Below are 25,871 nucleotides of genomic sequence, written 5' to 3' on the forward strand. Positions count from 1 at the left end.
TGTCTCTTGGAGTGGGTGTGGAAGGGTTAAAAATAGACTCCAGATTTCAGTTAGTAAATGCGGAGGCAGGGACGAGAGAACTGTTTATCATCCCTAGTGTTTCCCCTGAGACACAGAAATGAGTCAGATAAGATACCCGCACAATGTGCACATGCCCTAGTTCACTAGCAACTGCAACGCTGCTCCCAGCATGAGTCATTTCAGGTAACATTTGAAGATGTCTAGGTGACTTAGGAGCCAAAGTCTTATTGACTTTCAGTGTTTTCCTAAATGTATTGGAGCAGGTCCTCAGCTCATTTAATTGGAGGAGTGATACTGTTTTACACTAGCTGCACTAGTTATGTAAACAGAAAATCCTGAAACCTGTGTATGCAGCAGGGACAGTGGTGTTACCTTTAGTGACAAGACCTTTAATAATCCAATGGAGTGAGGTGCGAGTATAAAGATTGACATCTATTTATTCCAGAGGTGGAAAATGCCTAGGGCGCTTCAGAGTTTGAAGACAAATAGTGAAAAACAATTGCTGAAGGATTTGATTGTCACCATTTGCCTCTTTTGGCTGATTTCTTCAGGGAACACAAAGGCCCACATCCACAAAGGGACTCCCGAGCCTAAAAAATATCTGGAACACTTGTGTGTTGCACAAAGCCTGAGTAAGATTTATAAAAGTAGTTAGGTGCCTTGTGGGATTTTCAAAAGCTTATATGTGTCCAACACCCAGTGAAATCAGTGAGTTGTGGGCACCCAGGTGCTTCTGAAAATCTCACTAGGCATCTACATACCTTTAAAAATCTGGCCCTAGCTCTGTATATTATGCATGAGGAGAGAGAGGCACCTAAGAATGCAGTCCAGCAAAGCCAGCAGTCTAAGTGGCTCCCTGACTAAACTAGCTAATAGAAGATGACTACAAGAGGAGTGTGTCCTAAGCCAGCTACCTTTCATGGAGGTAGGCTCCTAAGTCTGGGCTACAGGGAGTCACCTGTCTCTGTTAGTGATACACAACTGGGAACCCCTCTCCTGGAATCAGGTAGCTTAAATGCCTAACTAGTTTCTTATTGGATCTGTTCCACTATGTATAAATACTTGTGGAGTCATTCAGCCAGAGAGACAGTGAGTGTAAGAATGACTCTACAGCCTGGTGGTTAGGGTATATGCTGTCCGCAGGGTCCAGTCACCCTGCTACAGTGATTGTTTGTTTATTTATCCAAAGTGAAGCAGTTTCACCAGGAGGGTGAGTCCCACATCAGAATATCCCATAGCTAAGGCTACGATTATGTTACGGAAGTCATGGAATCCGTGACTTCCTTTGACCTCTGTGACATTTTCTGCCCGGGAGCTCCTAGCCAGCCCCCCTCCAGCTCTCAGCCCCTACCCTGGTGGGGCCCCCTGCAGCTGTGCAGCAGGGGAACCCCTGCAGCTGCCCAGCTGCAGCGACTGGCTGGCAGACCCTGAAGCTGCTGTCCAGCCACGATGGGGGGATCCCCTGCAGCTGCCTGGCAGGCGGTGGGGGAGCCGCCCAGCTGCGGCAGGTGGCTGGGGGACCCTGCAGCTCCCAGCCACGCTGGGGGACCCCCCTGAGTTCCCAGCCTCCCCAAGGAGCAGGGGGACCATGCAGCAGCCCAGCCCCTGTGAACAGGAGGACCGTGGAGCTCCCACTCCCTGCAGCAGCGGGGAACCTGGGAGCCCCAGCAAGAGTGGGTGCTAAACTCGCCTCCCCATTTTGTCAGGGATATTTTTAGTGAAAATCCAGGACCAGTCACGGGCTTCTGTGAATTTTTGTTTATTGCCTGTGACCTGTCCATGACTTTTACTAAAAATATCTGTGACAAAAGCTTAGCCTTACCCATAGCTCCGCGGATAGAGCACTTGCCTGAGCAATGGGAAAGCCTTGTCAAATTCTTTCTCTCCATCAAGCAGAGGAGGGAATTGAACCTGGCTCTCCTACATCCCAAGTAAGTGCACTAACCCTTGGGCTAAAAGTTGTAAGTTGGGCAGCAGCAGCACCTCCTCCTGGTTACCTTGAGACACCATGCTCTCCCTGTGACACAGCTGAGATCAGACAGGCCTTCTCTCTGGAGCTCTCTCAATGTGAATGAGAGGGAGCTGCTGGCAGGGCACTCTCTGGGGGCTGCCCAGCTTCCCTGAGCCCAGGATTATCACTTTCCAGGCACATCAAAAAGTCTGTCTTTCTTGCTCTTGGGCAAGGCTGTTGAGGAGCATGTTGCTGGAGGGAGGCGTTGGTGGTCAGTCCTTTGTTTGGGTTTACTGTGTGATCTGTAGTTGATGGGACTGATGCCCAGATATTGGTTGGCACTTAGTGATGAGTTTTAAAATGCAAAGAAATAACTAACTAATAATAGAGATCAGAGCCAGCGCTAGGCATAAGCAGACTAAGCAATTGCTTAGGGCCCTGAGCAGCTCAAGGGGGCCCACTATTCATTTTTTATTATGAGAACTTGCCTGATTTAGTATTGGGAGGGGGCAAAATTATTCCTGTTGAGGGCCCCCAATGGGTTAGCACGGACTCCGATAGAGATTGATGAAAAGTATTGAAAGCTGAGAAGAGCCCAGGCAGGAGGGAGAAGCAGAGGCAACAGAATCTCCTCTAGGGAAAGGCAGGCTCAGTGGCAGGCTCTGTGGAAGGTCAGCATGTCCGCCTGGAGGTGCGGAGGGTGTTAGGAGAGCTCAGCAGGACTTAGTGAAGAAGCCAGGGGCTGCACTCCCTGCTTGGAGTACAGGGTGTTATGAAGACACCTCTAGGCAGCGAGCCTTGAACTGTTCATGCACACTGCCCTGAAAACTAACCCTGAGAAGTAGCCATGTCCAGCCAGATGGATGGGACTCTACCCAGGTTTAGAGAGGCAAGGTGGGTGAGGTAATAGCTTTTATTGGACCAACTTCTGTCAGGGAGAGAGACAAGCTCTCATGCTTACAGAGGGCTTTTCTTCAGGTCTGAGAATCTACCCAGGTTTGTCCATCCTCCAGCATAGAATATCAGGGGGGAGGGAGGACCAGAGATCATCATCCAACCAACCCCTCAAAGCAAGACCAAATCCCCAACTAAATCATCCCAGCCAGGGCCTTTGTCAAGCCTGACCTTAAAAACCTCTCCGGAAGGAGATTCCACCACCTTCCTAGGTAACCCATTACCTCACCACCACCCCTCTCCTTGTGAAATTTTTTTTCCCTAAACCCAACCCTCCCCTCCCCCAACTTGAGACCACCATAACTCTTCTGTCACTGTCATCAGTACCACTGAGAAACAGATCCATCCTCTTTGGAACCCCCCCCCCCTAGCAGTAAAGCAAAAACAGCTGTCAATCTTCTCTCTTCTTCTCTCTCACTAAACAATCCAGCTCTCCTCCCCTCTCCTCATCTCCATGTGCTCCAGCCCCCCCCCTTTTTGTTGCTTTTCTCCCGCTCTTTTCCACTTTTTCCTTTTTTGCAGTTTGGGGCTTGGTGGGGCACACAGAGTGCCAGTACTCCAGTGATGATGCCTCACCAATGTTGAATAGCCTGGGATCTGATCTGATCTGCTGGCTGGCAAGGCCCCCCCTACTACCGCAAGCCTAAATACACTGCAGCTTCTGGTAACAAGGGCATACTGTCAACTCCTATCATCAATCTATGTGTGTACCCTATGTCCTTTTGTAGAACTTGTCTGTAGCCATTCAGTCCCTAGTCTGTAGCAGTGCATGGGATTCTTTTGTCCTAAGTGCAGGGACTCTGCACTTGTCTTTTGAAACCTCATCAGATTTCTTTTGCTCAAATTCTCTATTGTCTAGGGTCGCTCTGTATCCTATCCCTACCCTTTTCCTCATCTATTACTCCCATCTTTTTAATGTCATCTGCTGCACTGCTGGCATGCAGCATCCATCAGATCATCCATGAAGATCATTAATGAAGAAAAACCAAAGGAAGACCCTTTTTGGGGTACTCCTGGGCTTGGAAACCGTTACCCACCGTGACCACACTACATTGATCACTACCTGTACAGCCCCTAGCCTAGCCATTAGCCTAGCCACCTTAGAGTCCATTCATCCAACTCATTACTTTAACTACTTTTGGGGATACTTATAGGAGACTATATAAAAACTTTAAAAAAAAAAGCTTTAAATTCATCATCCACAGCCCCAGTCATCCCTCCTCCCCAGTTATCTCCAGGTATGGGCAGCATGATTTGGTTGGGTGATTTTGCCTTGGTTCCTCCTCCTGATCCATCCTGACCTCAATCTTCCTCCTCAAAATTGATCTTAAGGCTTTGCTCCATGATTTTTCCAGGAACTGAGGTGAGGCTGACTGGCCTGTACTTCCCCAGATCCTCCTTCTTCCCTCTTTTAAAGATGGGCACTACATTAGCCTTTTTCCAGTCATCTGGTTCTAACATACCCAGGCTTCCTATATGCATCTGCCTCAAGATTTGCAAATCACGATGTGTTCCTGTGAGGATTTTTCTAGGCACCCAAAATTTAGACATTGCAACATTCAGCATCAAAACAGTCCCCTTGTGAATCCAGGCCAAAGTTAATTTCTTCCAGAATAGGTTTCAGAGTGGTAGCCCTGTTAGTCTGTATCAGTAAAAATAATGAGGAGTCCTTGTGACACCTTAGAGACTAACAAATTTAAGGTGCCACAAGGACTCCTCACTGTTTTTTCTTCCAGAATAATTACTCCACTCACAAAGCAAAGTAATTAGTCTGGTACAAAAGTGACTTCTATCCTGAATAGTGTTCACACAGAGAGCTGTTCCGCACTAGCTGTTCCACAATAACTATGTGGGTCCATTTCACTATGTACACAAGGCTTATGGGGTGACTTGATCCTGGTCTGTAAGTACCTACACGGGGAAAAGATTTCTGATATTAGAGGGCTCTTTAACATAGCAGACAGAGGACAGAATTTTCAAAAGCACCTAAGTCCCATTCCAAAGTGAGTGACTTTGAATGAGATTTAGGCTCTTAAGGGCCAGATTTAGAAAGGTATTTAGGTGCCTAAAGATGCAGATAAGCGCCTAGTGGGATTTTCAAAAGTGCCTAAGCAGGTTAGATGCCTACCTTCCATTGAAATCAACAGCCATGAATGCCCTGTAACAAATCATTTGTGAGCATTGTTTGCTTTAACTCAGCTTTGTTTAGCGGTGAGAGCTGCTGGATTTGTTTTACTGAATTAAGTGAGACCATTTTTTCCTCTGATAATACCAGCTTAAGGAAGCCTGTCTCTGCTGCCGCAAGTGGCTTCCTGTTTGACTCACACCTGATAACCCTGCTGAATAAAACAGGCCTTGCACTCTCACAGCAACTGAATGGGCTGTTTACAATTAGAGCGCATGGGATTCCCAGAAAGAGGCTCAGACCGGACATCCTGAAGCGCAATACCCTGGGTGTCACTGGCTAAAAATAACTGTAGCAGAACAGTCACCAAACAAACAGCAAGAGCAAGCTGCCAGCCTGCTGCTTACAGCTCATAGAACTCCTGGTGCACACAGGGTGACAAACAAGAGGCCCACAAGTGACTGCTCTTTATGTCTCTGCCCCAGTCATTGGATGTGGTTCAGAGTTATAGCCTGGTGCATGGCAGAGGCCAGCGGTCCCTGTTTCACCTTCCCCTACTTTTTTAGAATCAAAGCAAATAAAACATAAAATCAGCGAAAACCAAGAGCCACAAGCCAATCCAATTAATGAAACACACCACAGGAGATGTCTAGAATGGGAGGCAGTGTAAGCGACTGGACCCCACTGAGAGGTGAGGACTGTTCTATCAGCCATCTGCCCATAGCTACTATCTATGGAGGGAGGGATAGCTCAGTGGTTTGAGCATTGGCTTGCTAAACCCAGGGTTGTGAGCTCAGTCCTTGAGGGGGCCATTTAGGGAACTGGGGTAAAAAAAATCTGTTGGGGGATTGGTCCTGCTTTGAGCAGGGGGTTAGACTAGATGAGGTCCCTTCTAACCTTGATATTCTATGATCTCTCAACTCTAAGGGCTTTCTGATTACAGATGTTGCTTGCTCTCAAAACTGCTCCTTCACCAGGGCCTCATTTGGCCCTTGAAGTGAAGGAGCCAGCTGCAGCTAGTGTTTGCCACTCCTTATGGGTCCAAAAGTGGCCACACGATGAAGTGAAAGCCAGAGGTGAACAACAGGTGAGGAGAGCATGTGCTGTGGAAAAGCCTTATCCTGATCACTTAGCTGCACTGAGTATAGATGGGTCTTGTTCCAGCATGTACAAGAAAGTAATATAGACATCTGATAGCCCTGAGATGGAGGAACCTCCCCAACCCCATTAGCTTAATTAGCAGAGGAGCTGGCTGAATGTGACTAATATAAACAATTTATGGTTCCATAAAATGGAACCTAATATCAAGTTCTTTGTCAGCCTCAGTGATGCCCAGGAATACCCTGAGCAGGGAGAGAGAGCCAGTGACCAGCAGCTGGATGGACAGATCCCAACGGACAAAGGCCCATGATTCCCCTTTTATTTAAAAGCAGTGCGGTCACTAATGGATGCACTCTCTGGTGCCAGCAGCATTGCATGCTGTAATGTTATCTGGTGTCTATGATAGATGGGGGCTCCACTACTCATTCGTCTCAGGCTGTAGCAACTTGTGGACTCACGTGTTTGAGCAGTTTGAGCTAGAGATGAGAGCTAGTCGCAGAATTCACATCCAGATCCAATTTCCCAAAGTTCAGAGGTGGTTGGCTTTAAGTCCCCTGCACTTTATACAATGGGCTGGGCAGTCTCTTTATGTTAACTTCAGCTGGAGTTTGCCTGGCAGATACTGTATTTGCAATGGAGTGCTATGTAATTGTATAATGCAGAAGAGAGGAAGTGCTGAATGAGGACTGGGATAGTAGGAAAAGTGGGGTACTGCTACACAACTGTTATGTCCTGCACTCTTAAATTTCAAAGGAATCTATGCCCTGGTCTACACTACACACCTAAGTCAGTATAACTATTTGTTCAGGGGCATAGTAAATTCACACTGCTGTGAGACGTAGTTATAGTGACCTACCCCCGGTGTAGACAGCACTATGTCAGCAGGAGACCGTCTCCCATTGACATAGCTACAGCCTCTTGAGAAGGTGGAGTATCTGTGCTGCTGCAGCACTGTAAGTACCTAGCTACAGGGGCAGCTGCCATTTTGTGAGGCAGAGTTGACACAGACTGTTACAGAGAAGATGCACACAGTGCTCTCTCATGGAAACTTTACTGGTTCTTTCTTGTTTTGTTGTTTTCCCTTAACCTAAAATAAAATTTCCTCTGACTGAAAGCACACAGTAGCTCTTTGTGTATAGTGAGCCAATTATAAGGAGCCAATTATTTTTTGCAAGCACATTGGGCAAAATACTTGTCATTGAATTGTTTGAACAGTGCTGCCTCTTTGAGCAGTAAGAGCTGATCCAAATTCCCCACATTTAGATATTTCAAATGAAATGTATGTGAATTTTCTTGTTTCTTGCCCAGCTCACAGAGCCCTGACAGGATGTTTCAATGCTATGGCTGGAAGAATACCTCAACAGTTTTCTCTTTCAGCAGCCACTCAAGTAAAGAGATGCATTTGCTCTGTGGGGGTTCAGCCTTCTTATGGGGCTGCTTTCTATTGACTGACATACTGGTGGAGAAATGTACTGGCAGGAATGTTCATGGAAAGTCAATTTGAAGCATATATTAGAGAATATTGCACAAATGCAGAAGGCTACTAACTGAAAGGAAGGGTGGGCTCACAGTCAAAGGTGCTGAGTTCAGACTCAGGCGAGCTGGGTTCAATTCCTGGCTCTGCTGCAGCATTCCTGTATGAGTGTGAGCAAGTCACTGAATGCATCTGAGCCTCAGCTCCTGTTTGTGAAATGTGAATAATAATGTTTCCTTCCTCAGTCTTGGTAACTGGGACTTAAAGGAATTGGGTGCCATTGACTTGTGTAGATGCTTTAGAAATCTCAGCTTTAGCTTGTTAGAGCAGAGGCTCTTTTTCACTGTGTGTACATGGAGCAGCCAGCACAATACACTCCAAGTGCTGCTATAATACATATTATAAAAGTGCCTTCATTACCCCCCATAAAAACAGTCACTTGGCTAAAAAAGCTAAATCCGCTTTGGCTGTGTCTGGTCACCTTGAATTCACACTCCTTGAATATTCTAGTGACCAAAAGTGCTGGCAGGAACATTATGGAACGAGGCCATTCTCAGTGACTCTGAGAATATCTGCAGAAAGACAGTGCAGACCCAGCATTCTCTGGCAGTTTTGTTTTATTTTGAAACCTGTTGGTCCCCAGCCGGGTGAGAGCATAAAACAAAAGGATGCGAGATAAACCCACTCGTGCTAGAGAGCGAGCCAGTGACTGAGGCGGCACAGGGTCAGGTGCCGTCATTCTGAAACCGATCATGGAAATTACACGAGAAGAAAAAAGGTAGAGAGCAGGGCTCAGGCTCCTCGCAGCTCAGCGTGCAGACCACACTAAAGGGCTGCCGTAACTGAGCAGTGTGAGATGCACACAGGGGAGAGAGAGACAGAAAGTCGAAGGGGGACAAGCCGGCACAGTCTTCTGCTCTAGCTAGACAGATGAGCACGGGCAACAAAGGTAATGGCAAAATACTCTTCTCAACTCACCTTCTGTGTATAATTGTACCAAGGTGACTGCTTCCCTCCCCCAACACTTCCCCAACTGTCTCTCTCTTAGATGTGTTTCTATAGTGACTGTCACTGTGGTATCTAAGCATGGAGGCCTTTAGCAATAACCTGATGCAAGTTGTTAGGAAGCAGCAGTGAACTGGCTGTGATGTGGTATGGATGGTGGTCTTCATGCTGTTTCTTTGGGTTGAAAACATTTATTTTGTATCCTTCTTTCTTATTATTGATCCAGACCCTGATGTGTGAGAGGCTGCTCATAAACTCTACAAAAAAACTATGGCGTAGTGTCCTGGAGTGGGTAGGGCTCTGGGATGAAGCTAGGTTCAGCGCATATTGCATAGTCTGCTTATATATCTGTCATCTTAGAAGTGTATTAACAGCCTCAGTCAATGGTTATTGACTACTGTGAGTTATGGGTCTGTCCTTGAGCCAAAGAGACTTAAGGGCCTATGCTGGCAGATAAGCTGCTCCCTCCTCCTGACAGCATTAAACTCAGAGCTCACAGCACTGAGCCGGTAGCTGGGGTACTTGATTAGCTGTCTCAGGGGACCTGAATTCTCTGAGCCTCAGTTTTCCCATCTATAAAATAGGGATAATGACCCTCCTTGGAGAGGAAAAGGACTAAGTACCATTTTTATCCTGGTGTCCTCCCCTGTCCCTCCTCCCCAGTGGTTATAAAGAACAGTGATAGATCTGGCAGCACACCAGGGTTCATGTTACTTTGCATCACATATTCAGGGCAAGGTTGGGCTTTTCACCCCCAGAATCAGGAAACTGAGAGGCATGGTTGCTCTGACAACTTTTACTCTGCCCCCTTGTGTGCTGGCATTTCAATGCCACCTGAGCCCATAGCACTGTTGGGCAAATAATGTCTGGACAAACACAGATTAACCCCAGGACAAAAACCAGGACCTGTGCTGACTGCAGCACAATATCAGGTTCCACGGGTTCCTAGAACAGTGAGTATTAACCTTTTGCAACCCTGGCCCATATCAGGTGGTTTGGCCAGGAAATTAAGACCATTTCCCCACTACTCCTCCAGTGAGTCTATCATTCCATTTCAGATGTGCCTGCTCTCTTCCCCACCTTCTTCACATCCCCTAGTACTGTCTCACTCCTCCAGCTTCCTCCTAAGATCCCCTTACCCTCAAAGCCCCCTCTTCCAATTCCCTCTCCCACTCCTTCCGCATGATTTCTTCACTGGGTAGCATGCTGATTTCCTCCCACAGCCCAGGCTCCAGGCTGTGCTCTGGACTCCTTCACCCTGAGACTACCTCCCTCCTGGGACTACCCAGGCAATGAGTGAGCAAAGGGAGCCTGAGGAACCTCCATGTCTTGTATACGTGGGCTTGTAGGCCAGCTAAGATTGTCAGCTGTACCAGTACAGTTCTATCACCATTAATATTCATAGGAATATAGGACTTGCTAGACTAGAAGCCATGAATAATCTAGCCCAATATTCAGTTTCAAACAGTGGCCAGTACCATCTGCTTCAGATGAAGGTGCAGAAAAACCCACAGCAGGCAAAACCATCTTGCAACCATTATAAAAAATACTCCACTGTTCTTCAAACCTCAGCAGTATCATTAGAGTATTTGTTAGATTTTTACTGTAGGATACTGCAGTACATTTTCTACAAGAAGAACCATCTAAGGCTGTGTCTACACTGCAGTTTCATCAGTAAAGCTTTTATTGGTCAGGGGTGTGAAAAAACACACTCTGACCAACAAAAGGTTTACTGAAGAAAAGCACCGGTGTGGACAGCACTTTGTTAGTGGGAGATGCTCTCCCACCAACAAAACTATTACCCCGTGTTAGGGGTGGTTTTATTTTGTCAGCAGAAGAGCTCTCCTGCCAATAAAGAGCGGCTACACTGCATACCTTACAGCAATACTGCTGTAGTACAGCTATGCCGCTGTAAGGTACGCAGTGTAGACATAGCCTAAGATCCATGTTCTCACTCAATGTGGCATCCATGACTTCTGAGTAAGGAACACAGGCTAGCAGCTATCTCAATGTAACATGCAGTGTGAGAAAGAAAAGCAGCTGTTTTCACAAGCTAACTCCAAAGACACTGCCAGTTTCTTCCAAACTTCCCGAAAAACAGCCCTTTGGGCTGATCCTACCTAGGGGTTGAAAACATGGTTGTAGCAGCTCCTGTATCCTTAACTATGGAGTGCAAGCAAAGCCTAAAACCCAAAGTAACTCCATCTGCAAATTAGAACCAGGAGCGGTAAGGTCCAGATTTTTAAAGGTATTTAGGCGTTGCAGCACTTGATGTTGCAAAGCCTAACTAATTTAGGAGACTAAATATTATTTTTAAAGGGATTTAGGTGCTTAGGAGCACGTGGGCATTGTGGTGTTCAGCACTGCAGCACATAAATACCTCTAGAAATCTGGGCATAACTGCACTGTTATGGTCTGAGCCGGCAATCCTTTACTTACAGGCTTAGACCCACCTTACAAAGCAGTCGTCTTGCTTTTGATGGGATTCTCTGCATGAATCAGGATTACACATCAGCAATCTTTGGTTACTAGTGTATGTATTAGTGCAGTGAATGTGTAGGTATCTGTTCGTCTGTGTGTATCTGCATAGACATGGACATGCAGGAGAAGTCCACCCGCTTGGATTTGCATGCATGCAGGATTCTGTGTGCACACGTTTGTGTGTCAGAGCTCAAAGGCTGTGTGGATGAGTGATTAGCCATACCTATTCTGCCTTATTAACAATGAACTAACAATCTCTGTTTGTGCTGTGTTGTCAATTTGCATATTCTTGGCTTTTCTTAAAGCTTCAGCTCTTGGAGTCATGGGATTTTGTGACAATTTCAACTTTTGTGAAAAAATTAACTTCTAGTTCTTTGGACTTCAGAGAATAGCTTGAAAACATGACCCAAGTACCCCCTCAGTACTCAGGAACCAGAAGGCAAATGGAAAGAGCCCAACATATTTGGAGTCTCATGATTTTTAAGCTAGTTTTGGAGGCCTAAGTGTTTTGGGTGCTTGGTGTTGTCAATACAGTGGGTGATCATACGTCCTGAGCATCCCCATTCTGGGGGGAGGGGTGCACCTCTATGCAGAGGCTGCCCTTGGGGTTTGAGCCCCAAGTCCTTTCCCTCTAAGCATGTGCCTTTTGCATCCGCTCAGTCAGTCACTGCTCATTGCCGGGCCTGGAGGGCTCTGCAGTCCATTCCATTAGCTCACCAAGAGAGTATGTTTCACTGAGGATTGATTTATAGAAAAAGAACACAGACCCTAGCAGGAGATGAGTGACTCAGTAGCTGGGACTGCCAACAAAGCAGAGGGTGCCCTAGGACAGACACAGCTCACTGAGCAGGGGGTTGGACTAGATGACCTCCTGAGGTCTCTTCCAACCCTGATCTTCTATGATTCTATGAGTGGAGATCAGGGTGAAGTTGGGAAGGAGCTCAGCCCAGAGTGGTAGATGCAAGTGCTGCCATGCAGGAGCTCAGGACCACTGGATTTCTACACCTGGCTTCAGACCAAGCAAATGACTATCCCACCTGTGAGAGATGCTCTCTGCAGCCTAGGGATCCAGTGGGACTGGACAAACAGCATCCCACATAGGAGGGGCTGTGACGTACACAGCTGCAGCTGAGCCACCAAAATGCTAAACTCTCCCAGAAATGTGAAGCCAGCAAACCAAGTTCAGAGAGGAGGGAAGCCTAGGGAATTCTGCCAGCTGTGTGGTAAATGGAGCTGAGTGAATAATTGATTTTTCAGTTTGATGACTGAACTAAACTATCCCCCCTCCGCCCCGCAAAATCATTCAGTGTTGAACAAAATGTTTCATTTGACGCAAAACATTTTCTTTTGTGTTTTCACATGGTTTATACCCTTTTAAGTGTTTAAATAAATCTAGCCAAATTTTGAAATGAAACGTTTCAAAACAAAAAGTTGAATTTTTTTCAGTTGGTTTGGCTGGAACTATTCGCCGTCTTCTACCCAATTTCACAAATAAACTATTTGTCAAAAAAAAATTCACTCAGCTGCAGTGATAGCACAATCTCCACCCCCCTCTAGGCCCTGGCCCATCCACAGCCCCCAGCCACAGCATGCTCACATCTCATATTGTTCCCTTGTCTGATTCACCTCTTGGCCTGGTCCCAGTTCTCTTTTCCTTGTTGTTTTACATGGAAAAACAACTTCATGAAACTTTGTTTCATGAAAAGCCTGTTTTAAAACCAGACTAGAGTCTAAGGGCTGGTCTCCGCCAGTGGTTCTCAACCAGGGGTATGTGTATCCCCAGGGGGTATATCAACTCACCTAAATATTTGTCTAGTTTTACAATGGGCTACATAAAAAACGCTAGCGAAGTCAGTACATACTAAATTTCATACAAACAATGGATTGTTTATACACAAGTACAATATTTATGTTCCAATTTATTTATTTTATAATTATATGATAAAAATGAGAACGTAAGCAATTTTTCAGTACTAGTGTGCTGTGACACTTTTGTATTTTTATGTCTGATTTTGTAAGCAAGTAGATTTGAAGTGAAACTTGGGGGTACGCAAGACAAATCAGATTCCTGAAAGGGGTACAGTAGTCTGGAAAGGTTGAGAGCCACTGGTCTACACTATATAGTTAGGTCAACATAAGGCAGCTTATGTCGACCTAATTATGTCAGTGTCTACACAACAGCCTTCCTCCCACCAATGTAAGTGCTTCCCGCTGATGTAAGTGCCCTTCTATGCCAACATAATGCCATATGCCAACCTCCATGAGAGGTGTAAGACTTATGTCAGTATATCTAAGGCGATGCAATGTCTGTGTAAACAATGTGACCCTTACATCACCTGTCTTGTCAATTTCATGGCAGGAGCTGTGAAATTGACAAGAAAGCCAGGCAGCTAGATTCCAGCTGCCTGCTGCTCCCTGGAGAGCTGCTCCTGGCTGGGAGTCAGGTCGAGAAACCTGAATGGGAGCCTCCCTGCCCACTCCCCATCAGGAGCCAGGCAGCCTTGTCAATTAGGGGAGAGAGGCTGAGCCCAGCTTGGAATCCATGACCTAAGGGGCTACTAAAGAGCTGGAGGTGTCATCAGGGATCTGCCACAAACCATGTCACTGGGTGAGAAACTCCCTGGCACACTGTAAAATGGCTAGTAGGTTTTCAAAAGCTGAGAATTGTGATCACTGGCTCAAGAGCACTTTGTGTAACCAGAATGTCATGCTTCTCTGTACTAGATGTGAACTGGTGACAAAGCTTGCTTATACACCCCAGATGTGTTGATCACAGTATCCTTCAGTGGTCTGCCAGGTATGGCTGAAGTCTATTTATATACGGTATTTTACACACAGTGCCATCTAATGGCTGAGTAATATAATACAATTTAGCATTCTATTACATCTCCCCCTTTATGTCCTACATTCCTGCCTTTTACAATATTTACACTATCACAGCTGTGTAAAGTTCAGTATGTATCACTCTGTTAAGTGTCTCTGGATTGTACTGGTTTTCTACTTACACAACCCAAACACATAACAACTTGCTCATCTGGCTGTCCATTAGTTGCAATGACTGACTGTGGTTAGTTTGGAATCCTTGAGTCTACTTCTTGTTCTGCATCTGTCATCTATAGCATTTAATCTGTTAATTGTATTTTCTGAGGAACAAACTGTAGATGTCAATGGTTTCTGTTGAACTCTCCACCATCGGTCTCAACCACATATGATCTGGGTGCTGAATTCCTTTTCCTTACAACAGCTGAGGTTGTCCATCCTTTTTCTCCATCCAATTTGACATGAACATGGTCACCAGGTTCTAGACTTGGCAGTTCTCTACATGACTGCTGTTGTAAAAGTGTGCATAAGCTCTTTTAGCCTTTTTTTCAGATTTGGCTACTCTCTTCATGTCTGGCCACTTTGGAGATAGTATCTGTTCCAAAGATGGAACAATAGTTCTGAGTTTTCTTCTCCATATGGAGTTGTGCTGGGACATATCCAATACTTGCTATTGGTGTTGATCTGTAACTCAGAAGAGCAAGGAATGGCTCTTCTTGCAGTAGGACTTTCTTGGCTGTCTGTACAGCTCTCTCAGCCTCTCCATTCATTTGTGGGTAATGTGGGTTGCTAATAATATGATCAAAATCATATTTTGTTTGGAATGACAAATTCTGCTACCATGAATTATGGTCTACTGTCCGTGACTAGTTGTTCTAGAATACCAAAATAAGTGAAATGCACTTCAGTTTCTTGGTAACATAATGGTAACATAACATAATAAAGACATAATGTTATGTCTTTCAAATTCATTGTTTCTGTATACCTGGGAAAATAGTCCATAATGATTAGGTAGTGATGTTCTCTGAATTTGCATAAATCTGCACCTAGTCTCTTCCAAGGTCTATCTGGTAGGGGTGTTTTTATACTCTATGGTTCAGTATTGTCGCTTACGTTGATTTCTACTGGATCTCTTTTCAAAAGTCCAATATCATCAAACCCTTCATTGAGCTCTTCAACTTTTCTCCTTAGGCTGCCACATTGCAGCGGAAAAGGGTCTTGGTCTTTGATCCTTTGATCACATGCACTCTGAATGCAAAGCTGTAGTTTTTGTCATTTGTTTCTCTGGTGAACAGGCCCATGCAGTTCAGTATATCTCCAGGTCTAGTCAGAGCTGGGTCAGGTAACTTCAGCTCCAGGAGGGGTTGAAAGTTACTTTAAGTCCCTTCTGAGATGACTGTGATGTCATCTCCAGAGTCAAGTTTCAAGGCCATGGTCTTGCCATAAATATTGAGTTTCACTCTCCAGGCAGGTTCTACGTCATCACAAGTGATCAATCCCAGAAACAATGGCTCTTGATTGTTTGTAATATGAGTCTACTCCCTGAGTGCTTTGGTGCAGCAAACCGATATAAAATGTCCATATTTCATGCAATTATTATACTATGCACCTCTAGCTGGACATACATCATCTCTTGGGATATGACTTTTTTCCACACTTTGTGTGTCTAGGCTGGAATTTGTCCCTCTTAGTCTGGGAGTTCTCTTTCCTTGCCTAGGGGGTTTTATGATGACTTTTAACAATCAATGTCTGTTTATAGCTTCTACGCTAGTTTCAGGTTTCTCAAGTTGCTCCTGCCTGCTGTTTGACTAATTCTAACTGCTTTGCTATCGGTTTAGCTGTAAATAGCTTAAATAGTAGCCACAGTGAAAAGTTTTTATCTGTTAACCCAATAACCAGCCTGTCTCTGATATTTTAACGTTTTGCATTCCCCAAATCAGTTTTCAGCCAATGTATTCAGAGCTCTTATATAACACTTAATATTTTCCCCTGGTTCTTGAATTCTCTGGTGAAAATATGCTCTTTCATAAACCACATTTCTCTGAGGTGTAAAGTATGCATCAACATAGTCAGAACCCTTTTATAGTCATCTTTGTGACTGTCCTCAGTAAAATCAAATAATTTAAAGATATGCTCTGCCTGCTTCTGCATAGTATAAATTAAAGAAGATACCTCTATATCTTCAGTTTCTTAATGAAGTTTGTTTGCAATGCAAAATTTTGCAAAATATTCTCTGTCCATTTTGAAAGTTTGTCAAAGCTAAAGTTTTCTGGTCACTGAATGGCATGTAGATGAGATCCTACAACCTTTATAGTTTTGTTCTTTCTGTCTGCAACCTTTTGCTGTTTATTCTGTTTCTCTTAGTTTACTCCTGACACCATGTCATGCTCCTTTGTACCAGATATGGACTGGTTATAGAATTTGCTTACACTCAGCAGATGTATTCATCATATGATCCTTTAATGCTCTGCCAGCTATGGCTGAGGTTAATTTACATTACATATTTTACACACAGTACCACCTAGTGGCTGAACAGTATAGTACAGTTCAGCATTCCATTAGCCAGAGATCACCAAGCTACCCACTCAACCCTCTGGGCTTCAGAGTAGGGTGACCAGACGTCCTGATAAAATCAGGACCATCCCCCATCCCGATATTTAGGCATTTGTCTCGATATTTCGTGGTACTCCTTTTTTTTTTTTTTTTGCTCCGCTGGCAGCACTTGGCACTTTTTTTTTCTCCACCGGCGACCCCCCCTTCCCCCACATGTGTCCCAATATTTTCTTTCTTTCTCTCGTCTGGTCACCCTACTTCAGAGCCAGAACTCCAGCATGACCCACAACGTTCACACTGCTATTTTTAGCATGCTATCTTGAACTCTGCTAGTGCAAGTCTGTCTACCTGTGCTGAGAAGTTCGCGCCAAGCTGCAATGTCGACATCACCCTAGAGACCCCAGAGCTTGTGTCTCAGCTCAAAATTGTTACCTCAAACTGCAGCTGCTCCTCCAGCTCTAACCCTTGCACCTGAAGCTCTGCTCTCTGTGAACCACTTTGAGTGGCACCATGACAGGAGAGTAACATTTGGGGGGCATGACCCCACATCCTGCCCAGTGGTTGCACTGAGGAGGACCAATCTCGGGAGGGAAGTGGGGCAAACAGGGTCAGTGCTGAATCTTGGGGGCTGAGATCTAGAAGAGGAAGTGAGGATTTCATTCCCATTCTGAGCAGCAGTGACATTAGCCCTGGAGCAGGATCTCTTGTTTCCAATCTGCTTGTACTGGACTCTTGTAGGAGTGAAGTCAGGCCTGGCACAGGGTGGTATGTCACTTCCAAAGTTTCCTTCTCTTGCCTGGGGGCTAGAAACTGAAGCCATCAGAGCTTTCAAGTGTGAAATGGAAAAACTAGATCAGTTTGACAAAGAGCAAAACCCCCCTCCTCTTTGAGCACTAGCCACAAGCCCTCCCTGCTACAGGGCAGCTGCTGCTTTTACTTCTCTGTGTTGGAGGCTGATCATGGAAATCATAGAATCATAGAATATCAGGGTTGGAAGGGACCTCAGGAGGTCATCTAGTCCAACCCCCTGCTCAAAGCAGGACCAATCCCCAACTAAATCATCCCAGCCAGGGCTTTGTCAAGCCTGACCTTAAAAACCTCTAAGGAAGAAGATTCCACCACCTCCCTAGGTAACCCAAATAGGCCATTCGTTTGCACTCAAAGGTGCAGCAAGAGTGTTTAACCAAGGCAGGTATTTGTTCCCACCAGTTACGTGCAGGGGAGCCTGTTACATGATGGGCTGTGTTGGAGCTGGCATCTTTACTAGGCTAAGGAGATACATGTTTTGCCAAAGACTAAATTAATGCTGAGGAGGCTAGTTCATGCAGAAAGCTGCTCTCCTTATTCAAAATCACACGCAGTAGGTCTATAGCACTTTGCAGCCCTTTAACATGTGTGGGCAGTAGGAGAATATATCAGCCGTTTTTCCAGATATGGAAAGTGAGACACAGAGTGATTTTCCCAAGCAGCAGAACTGAGATTTGAACTCAGGAGTTCCAGGTGTGTACATCTTCTCCCCATAGCTGTCTTGTAGGGGTAGGGACAAGCTTGCAACAACAAACTGATTCTTAGCCTATCCCTGAGCTTGTTTGGGAAGCTTGGAACAGGACCATTGCAAGCTTTGTCATGGGGAGATCTGAGCAGATAAAAAAAAGGGCCTCTGGAGCTGACCTGCTTGCTGAGGACTGTTTCTTTATGGGTGGGGTGTGTCTGTCCAATGGCACTTGGGCTTGTCCTTGGGCAGGTTGTGTGATCATCTCTCCTGCTGTCCTTTGGATTTGACTGATTGGCTCTTTTCCTTAGGCCCAACTTTTCCAAGTGTCCACTAATAATGGGTGTCACAGTCTTTGGGAGCCCAACCTGGGATACCGTGGGCCTGTTTTCCAGAGATGCTGAATTCCCCTAGCTCCCACTAACTTCAGGTGGAGTTATGGCTATTCAACACTGGACCTAAAAATGAAAATGAAGCCCCAAAGTCAGCAGCCACTTGTTGGCATTGGAGCCCCTAGTGTTCTGTATTTGGGTTTATAGTAAGATGCATCCTGAAGTCCCTAGGGATACCTTTGGGATGGATTCCATTACAAGTGCATATAAAAGAAATGGAATGTTTCAAAGATAGCCATGGATGTTACAAGCGAGCCAGGAATTCCACAGTCCTTCCCCCTGAGCAGCTCTGAGGAGGAGATGGAGACACCGGTGACCTTGGGTATCTTTCTCTCTGTGGCCATGGACACTGCCAGTGTCCCTCCATCCATGATGGCATCTTGGGTCTTGTCTGCCACTGCAATTTCACCCCAGTTCTGCTTCTGAAATGTAGAGTTTCTGAGAGTCATGTGAGACAAGCTCAGCCAATCGACAGTCCAGTGCTGTGATGTCATTCTGAGCTTGGGTTATTTGTGAGAGGAGGAGTTGGTGCCCAAACTGACCTCATTTGGAGGATTAGGCATGCGAGTGTAACCTATCTGGTCAGTGGGTTATATGTCCCTCCTTAGCAGCTGGACACTGAGACGATGAGTCTGCTACTGCCCCAGTTAATGGGACAACTCCTTTAACTCAAGCAATAGCAACACCTGCTGCTTGTGCTGAAGGTCTCAGTGAGTTCAGACTACTGACAACTTTGCAGAGGCTAGCTGCACAGGACTGGCAAATCAGGACCCTCTGTTGTTTCTCTCTCCCATGCTCATTTTAAAGTAAACGCTGTGGGCTGATCTGTACATACAGGCCCTGGACACCCTCCCTGGTATTTGTTTAGTGCCTCTGGGCAGAAGCTGGCATCTGAGACTTCCTGATGCTTTCATCAAGTTGCATGGGGTGTTTCTGCTAACTGCTGCTGTGGCCAAGGCTGTTCTGCTTAGCCACATGTTTTCTTTCAGGTCTCCAGATACAGATTTCCAACCATGTTGCCCGTTACATAGGTCTCTGATGACTAGTTTTTAAGGCAAGTCTAAGCAGATTGGAAGCTAGAATATTGGTAAATGCAGATCTACAAGCAACTGTGTGCAGCCCAGTAAGCTCGAGAAAAGCTTAGTAAGAAGCATCCTGGAGGTAATGGAGCTGGGTTTATGGCAGGTTTCTCTTGCTGTCAGCCAGAGTTGTGTTAGGGGCAGCAACTGCTAACAACATTAGCAGTAGGTGCATTTTAGCAGGTAGATCCTACTCCAGATTACTTTGTCCTGGACTAGGATGGGAAGAATTTACTAGGGTGTGGGAGGGTAAACCATCCTTTGTTGTGGGTGTGGGAGAGCACATGATGTGAAAGATCTGGCCTGAGAGTCAGGACTCCTGGGTTCATTTCCCATATCTGGGAACTGAGTGATGGTGATGGTCATTTCTCACTTGGTGACACCCCTGCTTTTGGGTGATAGTTGTCTGAATGTGTGTCCATGTATGCAACTCTGGGGAGCGGGTGTCTACATTGGGGTGTATATCTCTGAGTTTGTGTCTGTTGTGCATGTGTGCTCTTGTTAGGGTGATGATCCTGACCCATTCTATGTAATATTGTAACTGGCTCACACTCACCTCTTGCGAGCTTCCCCTGGCCCAGTGTGTGTGCCTGCACTCTCTTTCAGTTTGTGGTGGGTCTTCGGTGACTCCGCCCTCCGGCCAAGTCATACACAATCTGTCTGATTGCGGGGGGAGGGATAGCTCAGTGGGTTGAGTATTAGCCTGCTAAACCCAGGGTTGTGAGCTCAATCCTTGAGGGGGTCATTTGGGGATTGGTCCTGTTTTGAGCAGGGGGTTGGACTAGATGATCTCCTGAGGTCCCTTCCAACCCTGATATTCTATGATAAATGCAATACAAACCCCTTTTCAGGTACAAGTCCAACAGGGGCCTCTGTGATGCCTCTCTCAGTTTGTCCCTGCTCCAGAATAGAGCCATGCCTTTCTGGCCCCAGCTCTTCAGCTGGGCCACTATAGTTTAGTTCCCCTTCTGAAGTGCCTTAAAGTCCAGGCCACTTTCCCAGTGGCTGGTGGGGGGAACTTGGGCCCACCCTCTACTCCAGGTCCCAGCCCAGGGACTTTATAGATAGCAGCCATCCACAATGTCCCTTTAAATAAACTGTGGTGCTACTATAATTGCCTGGCCACTGGCCCATGGCTCCCGCAAATTCTTCACTTTTACCTCAGGACCTTGTCCTTGTGGAGTCCCAGCAGCCAGCCTGGAGCACCATCCACTCTCCTTCAGCTCTAGCAAGCAACTGAGCTCACTCTGGCCCTGCAGCTCTTCTTATACTGACCTGCTGGGTCCTGATTAGCTGCTTCCCACACAGCCACTCTAGGCAGCTTGGGGACCTCTCTACTGCCCTTTTCTGGGGCAGGGTGTGGCAGGACCAGAAGGCCTCCAGCAGGGGGCCTCAGGGCCTAGTCCACCCTGTCACAAATATATAACAAATGGAAGAATGGGGAGCGTGGTAATAATGAATATAAATCAGAAGTTAGGAATTGTAGTAAATTGATAAAGGAATCAAAAGGACACAAGGCAACATCTATGATCAGCAGAGCTAAGGACAATAAGAAGGAGTTTTAATGGTATTAATATATTATTAGATGAAAATGGTAGAATTATCAATAATAATGCAGAAAAGGCAGAAATGTTCAATAAATATTTCTGTTCTGTACTTGGGGGGAAAAACAGATGATGCAGTCTCATCATATGGGAATCACAAAACTCTTTCCATTTCACTAGCATCTCTGGAGGATACTGAACAGAATCTACTACAGTTAGACATTTTTGAATCAGCAGGTCCAGATAACTTGCATCCAAGAGTTTTTTAAAAGCTGGCTGAGGGGCTCATTGGACCGTTAATGTAGGACTAGTCTACACTACTGCAGTAAATCGATCTAACTTATGCAACTGTGAATAACATAACGAAGTTGACGTAGTTAAATCCACTTGCCACAGTGGCTACACTGCGCTCTGTCAATGGGAGAGTGTCTCCTATCGACTTCCCTTACACTTCTCTGGGAGGTGGAGTACACAAATTGATGGGAGAGTGCTCTCCCATTGATTTAGCATGTCTTCACCAGACCTGCTAAATCGACACTCGCTGCATCGATTGCAGCACTGTCGATCTACCAGTAAGTATAGACGTGCCCTAAGTCTTGGAGCACTAGGGAAGCTCCAGAAGACTGGAAGAAAGCTAATATTCCAGTTTTTTAAAAGGGTAAATGGGATGACTCAGATTAGAGGCTTGCCATCCTGCCATCGATCCAGGACAAGATAATGGAGCTGCTGATACGGGACTCTATTGATAAGAATTAAAGGAGGGTAATGTAATTAATGCAAATCAACATGGATTTATAGAAAATAGATCTCATCTTTATTTTTATGAGATTATAAATTTGGCTGATAGCATAATAGTGTTGACATATTCATAGACAGATTTCTGTAAGGCATTTGACTCAGTATTGAACAACATATTGATTTAAAAAACTATAAAAAGATATATATTTAACATGGCACACATTAATGGATTAAGAACTAGCTAACTGTTAGGTCTCAAAAAGTAATTATAAATGGGGAATCATCATGCAGCGGGTGAGTTTCTAGTGGGATTCACAGGGATGGTTCTTACCCCTACACTATTTTGCATTTTTATCACAGATCTGGAAGAAGACATAAAATCATCTCTGATAAAGTTTGTAGATAACACAGAAATTGGGAAAGTGGTAAATAATGAAGAGGACAGGTCACTAATTCAGAATGATCTGGATCGTTTGGTAAGCTGGGCTCAGGGCCAGCTCCAGGCACCAGCTGAGCAGGCTCCTGCTTGGGGCGGCAGATTCTATGGGGCGGCATTGCGCCCAAACCTAGGGCGGTACAGCCGCTTTTTTTTTTTTGCTTCTCCAGCCGCCCTGTAGGGGTTTTTTGTTTTGTTTTTCCCCTGCTTTGCCGGCTGCGCTGTTGTTTCCCCCCCACACACACACTTTGCTGCTCCAGCCTTGCAGTTTTTGTGTTGTTTCGCCCCCCTTTGCCGCTCAAGCCGCACCGTGTGTTCCCCCCCCGCGCGCTTTTCTGCTCCGGTGGACCCGCCCCCGCCCCTTTTTTTTTTTTTGCTTTTGCTTGGGGCGGCAAAAAAGCCAGAGCCGGCCCTGGCTGGGCTCAAGCAAACAATATGCATTTTAATATGGCTAAATGTAAATGTATACAGCTAAGAACAAAGAATGCAGCCATACTTACTGAATGGGGGTCTCTGTCCTGGGAAGCAGTGACTGAAAAAGATTTGAGGGTCATGGTGGATAATCAGCCAAACAAAAGCTCCCAGTGAGATGCTGTGGCCAAAAGAGCAAATGCAATCCTGGGATGCATAATTCTCAAGTAGGAGTAGGAAGTAGGAAGGCTATTTTATCTCTATATTTAACACTAGTATCTGTTGCTGAAATACTGTGTCCAGTTCTGGTTCCCACAATTCAAGCATGATGTTGATAAATTGGAGAGGACTCAGAGAAGAGCCATAAGTATCTACATGGGGAACTGTGACATACCAGGATACAATCTAAACTAATGAGCAGCTGTGTCACCCCGACCTGAAACCCTGGGTGCCTTACAATGACTTCCTGAAGTAGCTCCTACCTGGTCTGCTCACAAACAGCCTACCAGCATGCAGGTCACACCCGGAGTGTCTATGTGTAACTGCAGCCATCCAGCCACTCTTGGGTTACATTCTGGCTTTCGCTAGAGTTGGTTATACTGCAGGGTGACCCAACACACACCCCAGTTTTACATTGTTCCCCAGAAATGTATGTCCTGTACTGCCCAGCCCTTTCTTGGACAATACAAGTTATATTAAGTTTGTTATTTCTTTAAAAGGAACACTATGAACACAACTTGTCACCCAAAATGGAGTTTCCTAGATACTTCAGTTTAAACACACTGAATTAGATAAAACATTAAAACAAGCTTATTAACTAGAAAGAGAGAGATTTTAAGCAAATACAAGTAATGAGGCATAAAAGTCAGAAATGATTACAAGAAAAATAAAGATAAAATGCAACTGGTGCCTAACTTAAACTGTTAAATTCAAAGCAAAGTTTTCTCACCATGTGCTTTCAGCAGCCTTACTGACCAAACTTCTTAGGTCAGCACCCCTTCTCCCAGAATCCCATTAATGCTTCCTTTATCTCTTCAGGTGCCAGGAGAGAGAGGATTGCTGTGGTGTGTTTGCCTCTCCTTTTTATAGTTTTAGTCCCCCTCTCGAAAAACATTTGCAGCTGGGTACCAGGAGACAAAATGTCTATGTGGAAGGATGTTCCCTGATGCTTCTTCTGCACCTGTTTGAACTTCCTTTGTTTCCCTTCCTGCTTGATGACTCTGTTTACTGCTTATATGCAAATTAAGTGGAGCAAACATTCCTTTGTTTGAGACAGACCTGTTTGCCAACTTTTCTTTGGGCAGGGCTGTGGGATTTGGGACATGTGTCAATAACATACAGAGGTATCTTATCACTTCACATACAATGTGGCCACACACATTTTATTACGGCAATGGCGACTAGCAAATGATGAGTTTTCAAACGATACCTCACAAGGCATACTTTGAACAAACTAATAATTTGTGTAGGGTATGAATACTGGGTGCATTCTGTCACAGGAACAAATATTTAATAATGGGCTCTTCAGTTTAACAGAGAAAGTTCTAACTATCCAAGGGCTGGAATCTGAAGCTAGAAAAATTCAGACTGGAAATAAGGTAAAAAGTTTTTAACCGTGAGAGTAATTAACTACTGGAACAATTTACCAAGGGTTCTGGTGGATTCTCCATCACTGACCCTTTTTAAATCCAGTTTGGAGTTTCCCTAAAAGATCTGCTCTAGGGATTATTTTGGGGAAGTTCTCTGGCTTGTATTATATAGGAGGTCCAACTAGATTATCACAATTGTCCCTTTTGTCCCTGAACTCTATAAATTGTACAGTACTGTGAGATCCCCAGGTGAAATAATACTATGTAATGCTATGGTAGCAGCAACTGATATCTGGCAGCACCCTGGTTGTGCCACAAGCTCACAGGAAGTGCTTTCAGGCTTCCAGTGCTGGTCTCTGCAGGCTCTAGCCCCCAGACAGTCACACACTGTGTAAACCTGAGGATTCCTTCACTGGGTCTCACCATAAAAGTGTGAGGGACTGGTGAGTATATTTTATAGGGGCCCCCTCTGTGCTGACATATAGATTATGAGTCTGTTACAGCCCCAGCTTGCGAGCCTGGTTCTTTAGATCATGTTCTAGCAGCTCATGCTTTTAACTCTGGAGATTCCTGGTTCAATCCAGGCTGTCAGCCATCACACAGATAGGCACATGTGCTGTAACTGCTACAGCCAAATAAGAGACAACGTGCAGTTCCCAGCCCAGCCCCAGGCTGTGAAGGTACCGGAGACCCAATATAGCCCTATTATCCTTCGGGGATGCTACACCTCTGTGCCCTCTTGCTGCAGCTACTGCTGGCCCCTGCCAGTAGCAGGGCAACTTTCTGACTTTCTCTCAGGCTCTTCAGCTGGAGATCCAGGCTGTGGCCTCTGGCCTGCAGCTCCTGCCACTGAGAGGCCTCTGGCCTCAGTAAGTACTTCCCTTTCCTGTGCTGGAGGCATTATGGAGCCCTGTACCAGCGAGATGCTGAAGCGGGTGGTAGCAGTGATAATCATTGTCAGTGTTTTATAGAAGACAATCATCCTCAAACTCCGAGAGATTGCTGACGGTATCAGTGAGCCAGCAGGTTCCCTACAGCATGGGTGAGGGATGTCTCAAAATGCCTCTCCCAGAGGGCAAGGCCCCAACAGGGGGCAGCCTCACCCCGGGCAGCAGCATCACTACAATGGTGGCTGCAGTTTTGTGGAGTCTGCTAGGCTGAGAACAGCAGAGAGCTGGAGAAAGGCATTAAGCCTCTCCAGGCTTCCAGGCCTACTTTGGTTCCTCTCCTAAGAGCAGCTGTAACTGAAAATGAAGCGTCTGGGACTGAGGTGTCCATTTTCCAAGTCTGTCTCAGTGAGTTCTTGACATAACATAATTCCTTCTGCACCACCAGCCTTCGCTGGTGATTGTCACTGGGAGCTGAGTGTTAACACTCAGGCCTTGGCCCTAGCCCCAGTCTGCTGGGATGGGGTGGGGACTGACATCCGAGCTGTCTTGGTGGAAAGCTTTACCAACGCATTAATTTCTGATGTGTTTTCGGTGTCTCTTTTAAAGAGAAGGGAAAGAATCCAGCTTTTGTCAGGGCAGCCTGGCTCTTCTGGGGGATGGTGCTCCTGGAGCCAGACAGGCAGGCTGGCACCCCACCCAGGTGCACCCACTCGGCACAGGGAGTACTTTGCTTTGCTGAGCTGAGTGTATATACTATGAAGGTGAGAACCAGCGTGTGGGTTTTCCCAGCACAGAGGGAGCCTCTAGAGCTGGAA

The 25,871-nt window shown here is 45.7% G+C and overlaps 1 protein-coding gene across 6 annotated transcripts in view; it reads left to right on the forward strand.

Moving 5' to 3' along the window:
- Positions 1-25,871, forward strand: part of HDAC7 (histone deacetylase 7) — a 258,861-nt gene that overhangs the window by 52,245 nt on the left and 180,745 nt on the right. For 2 of the 6 annotated variants that reach the window (XM_039513896.1, XM_039513893.1), the window contains exon 1: positions 13,851-13,909. The exons of the other annotated variants lie outside the window; for them this stretch is intronic. The gene's annotated coding sequence lies outside the window, so the exon portion shown is untranslated. Of the gene's footprint in view, positions 1-13,850; positions 13,910-25,871 lie in introns of those variants that run through there. 6 annotated transcript variants of the gene reach the window in all.

This window comes from Mauremys reevesii, linkage group 25 (assembly GCF_016161935.1).
Source record: "Mauremys reevesii isolate NIE-2019 linkage group 25, ASM1616193v1, whole genome shotgun sequence".
Taxonomy (NCBI): Eukaryota; Metazoa; Chordata; order Testudines; family Geoemydidae; genus Mauremys; species Mauremys reevesii.